This window comes from Rattus norvegicus, chromosome 8 (genome assembly GCF_036323735.1).
Source record: "Rattus norvegicus strain BN/NHsdMcwi chromosome 8, GRCr8, whole genome shotgun sequence".
Taxonomy (NCBI): domain Eukaryota; kingdom Metazoa; phylum Chordata; class Mammalia; order Rodentia; family Muridae; genus Rattus; species Rattus norvegicus.
This window is the reverse complement of record NC_086026.1, coordinates 69875807-69883953: the sequence shown is the minus strand read 5'-3', so window position 1 is coordinate 69883953 and position 8147 is coordinate 69875807. Positions and strand designations below refer to the sequence as shown.

The 8147-nt window shown below is 48.8% G+C and overlaps 1 protein-coding gene across 1 annotated transcript in view; it reads left to right on the top strand.

Moving 5' to 3' along the window:
* Positions 1 to 3809: 3809 nt before the first annotated feature.
* The window catches only part of Thsd4 (thrombospondin type 1 domain containing 4), a 599748-nt gene continuing 595410 nt past the window's right edge, over positions 3810 to 8147 (top strand). Inside the window, exon 1 of the mRNA XM_039082429.2 lies at positions 3810 to 4023. The gene's annotated coding sequence lies outside the window, so the exon portion shown is untranslated. The remainder of the gene's footprint in view (positions 4024 to 8147) is intronic.

Here is an 8147-nt window from a genome sequence, read left to right as displayed (position 1 = left end):
AGAAGGGAGGGTTTATTTCGGCTCACTGTGCCAATGCTCTGTTTTCTCTCTCTCTCTCTGTTTAGTCCGGAGCCCCAGCCAATGGAATGTGGCCCCCACGGGCGGTCATCCAGGTTGGGTTTCCCTACCTTATTTAAACCCTCTCTCACACACATAACAGTGCTTCTCCTAGGCGATTCTAAATCCTGTCAAGTTGACAGGATCAACCTTCCCACCAACTCTCCTTGTAACTCATTTGCTGAGTACAAGCCTGCTTTGACTTTGCACTGCATACAAATTTCCAAGCAAGAAGAAGAACTTTACAAGAATTGTGATGGATTCTTGTGACTCAACAGGAGGTTGAAATGAGGGGTTTGGATCCATGTCTGTTTTCTTTCCGCCTTCAAATGCTAGCAGCTAACATAGTGGTTTCCCTCCCTGCTGGGACACAGCCCCTGAAGTACCAGGCATGTGTGTTCAGAGCTTGGAAGTCCGGCTTCAAGAAACTGTCTACTGGGGGTTGGGGATTTAGCTCAGTGGTAGAGTGCTTGCCTAGCAAGCGCAAGGCCCTGGGTTCGGTCCCCAGCTCCGGAAAAAAAAAAAAAAAAAAAAAAAGAAACTGTCTACTGGTTAAAGAACTTACAGCCAAATGACTCTGGGCTATGCTGCCACTGTCTCCCCTCTTGCAGGCTCAGGGCTCCTTGGTGAGGGGAGGAGCCAGGACCCCTTGCTGCTTTTCTTCCTCAGGGACACACTGAGCTCTGGCTCTTGTGCCATCCACGAATTCTGAGACCCCAGCATAGCACTCTTCACATTACAGCACTCTTCACATTTTCAGGAGCCCTCCCTCACCATGTGGTCGCTGTCCTGTCAGCCTGGCAGGTGTGAGCAAACACAGTGCTGTGAAGCTCTCTGAGGAGGGCAGGTTCAGGAGATGGCAACCCCCACAGTGTGACTACATTTTTTCCATCCCATCCTGAGCAACATGGTTACATAATTATTTCGGCAAATTATTTTTGGAAAACAGGCATATTCAGAGGCTCTCCTCCATGTGCAGAACTGACACATGTCAGATGGATTATGTTATTTTTTTCTACTATTTTAGAGGCTACCTCCAGAACCAATGGGCCTATTGGTAGTAGCCCCATAGTAGAGGTTTTAATGAAACACTGAAAGGAGACTTTAATCAGAGAGTGCTTTTGGAGGTGGTAAGCGTCATATCTCTGTAGCTATGTGAGGGTGGTATGTCATATATAGATGACATTGGCACTTCAGGCAGACACTAAGTGACTGCATCTGGCCTGGAACTGTAATCAGAAGCACCTGCGGTTCTTTACCCAGTCTTTGCGTGAGGGTTAGTAACTTATTTTATACATGGGACAAAATCCTCCCCATCTGACTCATACAGACACACATAAACATATCTACATACAAACTCACATTCAAACAAACATATACACATATAAACATACATACGCACAAACATATACATACATATATAAACATATATATAAACACAAAAACATATATACATACATACATTCAGACAAAATATATACACATACAAACATGTATATACATATACATAATCATACACACATACATAAACATACATTCAAACATATACATACATATAAACACATATATATGCAAACATAAAACATATATACATATATACATTCAGACAAAATATATACACATACAAACATATATACATACACATAAACATATATACACACATACATATATAAACATACATACAAACATACATACACATAAACCTAAACATATAAAAACATATACATACAAACACACATAAACATATATACATACATACTTTCAGACAAAATATACATGCAAACATATATACATAAATCATATATAAACATACATACATATATAAACATACATTCATACATGAGCTAATAACAAGATGTGTAACAGGACTGACAGTAAACAGTGGAAAATAGGAAGCCTCCCCCTCTAGCATAAATGAAGTGCTCTTATATAAATAATCCATCTTATAGTGACTGGAGTTCGTTTTAACGATTTATTTTTATTTATCTGTATGTGTATGCCTGTGTGAGTGCTTGCCACATATGCAGAGCTCACTGAGGGCAGAAGAGGGTGTCAAATCCCCTGGAGCTGGAGTTCCGGGTGGTTGTGACCTGCCCAATATGGATGCTGGAAAGTGAGCTCTGGCCTCTGGAAGAGCAGCAAGGGCTTTTAGCTGCTGAACCATCTCTCCAACATTAGCTTTGAGTCCAGCATTTCTTCAAACGTAAAACAGTAAAGGGGCCCATGTCCTTTCCTTGTGCTCTGTCCCTGCCTCATCCTGTTATACTTTAAGAATTCTTAATTTTTGGTGGTGCCAGGCAGGCATTCTGCCCTCCACTATACCCCAAGCCAAGTTTATGCTCTTCATTTTGAGATAGGGTCTCCCTAAGTTACCCAGGTTGGGTTTGAATTTTCAATTCTCCCTACCTTAACCTCCTTGTACCTGGAATTAAAGGCCCGTGCTACTAGGCTCAATTTTGTTGTTTGAAACATAGTTTTCTGTAGCCCAGGCTAGTTGCAAACTGAATATGAAGCTAAGGATGACCTGGAACCCTGATCCTCCTGCCTTCTCCACTGAAGCGTTGGGATTACTGGTGTGAGGCCATCACCTGGCTATTGGTTTCAAATGGATGAAATGAGTTAGAGTTTGCAAGATCTCTTTGATTCACTGATCTGGACCGGAGACACCCAGGATCCCTCTAACCACATGCACCCCAGGTGCCTCTCATCAAAAGTTGTTTGCTAGAACCAGGTGGACCAGCCCCAGCTGGATCCAGGTGCCAGGCACTCAAAAGTGGTTCTCCCACTCCGGGCTCATCCCTGTGTTTCCCAGTTCCCGTTGTTATTGTTTTAATGGTGGGGTATCTTTCCTCTCTCTTTTTTTCTGCTCCCACAAAGCATACCACACCCACCCCTGATGTGGCCTGGCTCTGAAGTTCGGATGCTTGCATTCTGCCACCAACCACATTAGCACAAGGTACACCTGCCCTTTCCCAACACCCCCTGCAGGCAGGCTTTTGAGGCAGCCATAAACAAACAGGCTCATTCACACCAAGGGGGAGACTCCTGTGCCTTCAATTGTTTAAGGTCAACCTGCCCTCTCTGGATAAGGGGTGCAGGAGGTGGGGGGCAATTTTCCTACTCTTGCTTGCTTTTCTCAGCTCTAGACACTTGGGTTGAATTGAAACATATTAGCATCTTGTTTGGACTCAAGAACCTGGGAGTGGGACCAGCTCCATGGTTCCATGGCTTAGTAGGTAAATGCGCTTGCGGCCAAGCCGGAGGACCTTAGATCTCATCAGGCAGGCGTGCTGACTTGTCCTGGTTCTTATGGAGTTTTTCTCTTAGGGATGCCCTCTAACCCTGGAAGTCAGAAAGGAAAGGTTCACTGTAAACCAGCCTCAACCCCGTGGTTGCAGCCGGAATGGCTGTTTCTCAATATTCAAGGACGTCCTTGTCTCTCTGGTGAAGCAGTCCTTCAAAAGCTCCCAATCGCTGGCCAAGATGAAGGCAGCCTCTGACCTTCAGACTCTGGTCTCCACTGCCTCTCCTTTGCCCTCCGATTGACGGCCATAGGCCCTCTCTAAGTTCCATGATCACCACTCTCCTGTCCCCCATTCTCTGTCCAGACAATCTTCCCCTCTGCTACCTCTCCTGGTGGATGTCCCTTCTCCAGGTTCCCAGGGGTCCTTCTTCCCCTTGGGGTGGTGGGGTGGGCCAGGGCCGGCTCTCCCCTAGGCGGCCGCCAGGGGGCGGCAGGGGCGGCTGGAGGTGACAGCGGGAGGCCGCGCGGGAGGGCAGGGCGCGCGGATCGCGCTCTAGGCCCTCAGACTCCGCGCCTGAGCCTTGCGCTGGGCACTCGCTGGCCGCCCGCGCACCCGACACACCGGGGCGCAGCGGGAGCCCGTGCGGGGCGGGCGGCCGTCCATGCGGCGGCGCTCGGGAAGCACGCGGGGCTGAGAAGTCGGCCACTCTGGACTAGCCCAGGTGAGCAGATCGCAAAGCTTGGCCCGCCACGGTCGGGAGCTCCGGGCAGCGCGGCAGATTGGCGCGCGTGGGTACGTCGGGGCCCGCGGCAACTCAGCACGTCGTACCTGCTTCTTCCCTTTCTCCTTCCTCTTCTGCTTCCTCTTTCTTTCATACTTCCCCTTCCTCATTTTCTCTTTCCCTCCCTCATCTATTTCCCTTTCCCTTTCTCTTCCTCTCTTTTCCCCCCTTTCTCTTCCTCTTCGTTTTCCTTTCCCCTCCTGTCCTCTTTCTTTTCTCTTCCCCTTTCCTGGAGGCCTGCTCTGCCTTTATTCTCCCGTCCCTGAACATCCAACTCTAGGACCTGGCCACCTGGGGTTGGGGGAAGCAGCCGCTAGCCTCCTGAGATATGCTCAGCTCAGAGTTGCACCTAGGGCACTTTACCCCAAGCCCCAGCCTTGCTCCCTTTTGCTTAGCCAGCCTGGGATTGCTGGTGGAGTGTCAGCATCTTTGGAGCCCCAGCCCGGGCCCTCCATCATTCTGGCTTCTTAGAAAGCCTCTGATCCCCAGGTCAGGATAATTATTGCAACCCAGTGTCAGTGCTAGCCTAACTGGACCTGTTGCTGCTTCTGTACCGCAAGTGCAGCTCATATACCCGTGGCCCTGAATGTGATTGAACGATTAGCTTTTGACCACTTCGCTCACCTGGAAGTGGGAGAGATCTGGAAGTGACGTTTCACTTTTCTTAGAAATAGTTTCAGCTGTGCCGTGGAAAGAGGATTTCGAGGTACCCACTTAGCCTGTGGAATTATGGGTCTAAACAGTCTTTGCCGCTTCCTGTGCTGTTAAAAGCGCATCCTTGCCCCAGAGTGGCTCACCCTTTTGCAGACAGTAGGTGAATGAAAGCCGTGGAATCAGGGCGCCTGTAACCCATTAGACTCTGGGGTAAGTGAAATGGATAACCAGAACTCCAAGGAATTATCATGTCCAGCTCCCTTGGCATCCGCGACATCTGGGCATCAGCTAAGATCTCCCACCTTTTAGAGCCACTGTGTTATCTTTGACATCATTGATGTCTCTGACCGGGTGGAGACAAAAGCAATGCGGTTGCTGGCCCTGAGAGAATCTTAACTGGGTTTCTGTGTACAAAGGTGCAGTTTTCAAATGTGATTTAGATGTAGCCCTACTCAATTCCTATAGATTTTTGTTGGCACCATAGTTGAATTCCTTTGAAAAGCACAGTTCTGCCCTGGAAATTAATGGGAGGAGGCAGATGAGAGCCCTGGGACTTTCCTATAAACCTCTGCAGGGCTGGAGCAGGGAATTCCCAAAGGTCCAGCCTGCAAGAGAATGTGTGGAGCCCCTACTGACACAGTGATTGAATCGGCCTCACAGAGGGGATGCTGGGCTCATGTGATCTCCATGCCCAGGGCAGGGCACCAGACTGGCCTTACCCTCACTCTTCTGAGCCATGACGTTTCTCCAGCCAGGTGTGACTGAAGAAAAAAAATCACACAGTTTTGAAGGAAGATTGGGGCTTGGAGTTTTTTTGTTTTTGCCTAGCAATCTCAATCTGTTATCCAAAGAATCTGAGCATGGATCTTTCCTTCTCTGGACTTCACTTTTATCCCCATTGGCTATTGGTGTCTGTGTTCAAGCTTCCCCCGCCCCAGCATCCTTATCCCATCCCCTACATGCATAGCTCATTCAGCATGGGCCCCTTCCACATGCTTTCCTGATATCTCAAATTATTTCCTTGCCCCTACCTTAAACCATGCTTAAACCATGTCCACATTACAGTACCGATCTCCCTCCTGACTGGCAGCCATGGGTGGCTCTCTTCATTTTAATCCATCTTCTCTCATGCTGACAGATTAATATTCCTGAAATTCTGACTTCACCACATCATTCCCTGCAAGAGATCACAATGGCTCCCCAGTATTCACTTCCATTTAATTTTTCTTCAGCAAATACTTCTGAGCATCTGTTGTGTGCCAGGGACTATTACTGTGTGCTGGGGGCTTATAAGGAGCAAGACTGACTGGATCATTGCCCTCCAGGGGTTGTGAGGGGAGTAGCTAATAAATGACCACCCAGGGAGAAAGAAGGGAAGTAAAGGAGCCAAACAATGGGGGGCGGCAGGAGGGAGGAAGGGAGGGAGGGAGTGAGAGAGAGAGAGAGAGAGAGAGAGAGAGAGAGGTGGTGGGGGGGAAGATCCATGTGCAGACACAGATGAGGGAGAAATTGATTCTTATGTATTTAATAGCTTTGAAGACCTCACCCGCAGGCTGCCTTTTGAACCAGGAATGATACTTTAATGATTGATGCAGAGTCTATTGCAAATAACACCCCCCACCCCACCCCCACCCCAGCTCATTCACTCTGATGCCCATCTGAGTCTGAGTCTCAGGGATGTGCCTGTGTTTGCCTGTTCAAGCACTATGGCTTTGCTTTTTGCTTCTTCTTCTTCTTTTTTTTTTTTTTTTTTTTTTTTTTTTTTACCAGAGGCCTTAACTCGAACCTTAAGGACCGAGCAGTGAGGAATTGGAAATTGTGATCTTAGAAGAGCCCCCCCCCACCCCAACTTCTTTTCTTAAAGGGGCCTTTGAATGAAGTTTTTGAAAGCAGAATTCTTCCTTCTCATCCTCCCTGAAAGCGTCTGAGCCCAGCCTTTCTGCCCATGGCCTCAACAAGTACTAAGACCATCAGAATACCTTGGCTTGAAAATCCCAAGCTGCTGGGGATGTGACATGAGCTGGAATGTTACAAGGTGGCCTGGCTGGGCTGGCCATAGCCACCCTCCTTCCCTAGATCGGTGGCTGACCGTTCTCATTTACTAGCTCTTTCTTATATTTGCCCTTCTCCCACCCCCCATCCCACAAGTAACAATGGGATAGTAAGGCCTGAGGCTGGGGGCTTGAGGCCCCTTAGGCAAAGCCCTGGCACATAGTAAGTGCCAGGGCTCAGTATCACTTCCCATTTCTGCCGTCCACCTTGACTGATCCGTGCTTGACAGAAGTGGGTACTCACTAAACATTCCAGAAGAAGCCTGCATGCAATCTCAGCCCCGTCGGGTGCAGGGTTTTGTTGGAAGGATTCATAGCCCTGCGCTCCAGCCCAGCCGCCGTTGAATGCACAGCTGTCCTATGGTAACCATCCAGCCAGCATCCCGTCTTCTCTCCATGTCCTACCCCGTGTGCCCTAGGTCCTCTAAAGAGCACACGCACTGAGTAGGCAGTGGGTTTGTCCCCCTGGTGATTACTTGTCTTGGGAAGTGGCCACTTTTTGTTTATTTCTCTTTCTTTTTCTAATCTTTCAGCTAAGCTGGTGCTGTGGTCTGTCCCCTGGAGCCTTAAGGATACCTTAGGTGGAAGGCAGGCAGTTTTCTCCCTGTTTGGGTGTGGCCCATGGAGTCCTGAGCCAGGCCTGAGCCTCTGTGTCTTATCCCCAAGAAGGGTGACACTGGACAGCTCACAAGTACCCTCCCAGGCCCCTTGGCAGGCTGCCTGAGGCCTGGCTAGCAGGGAAGACAGAGGTAATGAGTGATTAATGGGTACCTCATCTAATCTCCTGCTAGGGGAAATGAAGGCCCAGTCATGGGCTGGGAGCTGGTCTTGACCTGCTCCAGGTGGGCTTGGAATGTGCCCAGCTCAGGATGGGGATTAAAGCTTGAAAGACAAGAGGAAATGAGATGTTAACCCTTTAGGCCAAGGCTCTCCCAGTCCCAGCAGGGAAATGGTAGGAGAATTATCTGCCAGCATCTGATGAAAGCTTAGCATGGCCTTTGATTCATCGCAGGGATGCAGCCACATGTCTGGCTACTGTGGGGATGGTCATAGGCCTGGACTTTGTGTTCATTTTCTTTGAGGTGAAATCATGAGAGAGATGACTCTGCTGCCCTGGGGCTGCATGAACTGCTGGGACGCTATCTGCTAGCCTCCTTGGAAAAACTGATGTTATTGACAAGTGGCAAATTTACAGTTATAGAGCATGCGTTTTCTTCTGACACAGTTCTGCCAGCAGCCTGTCCTTTCTAGGTAGATAAACAAAGAAGGCATTTGCCTCTGGGCTACAAACCGGCTCTCCACAATGGAGTCCTGTCCACTCCTACACCAGCGGAGTGTATATGGAGAACAGAAGGTGAC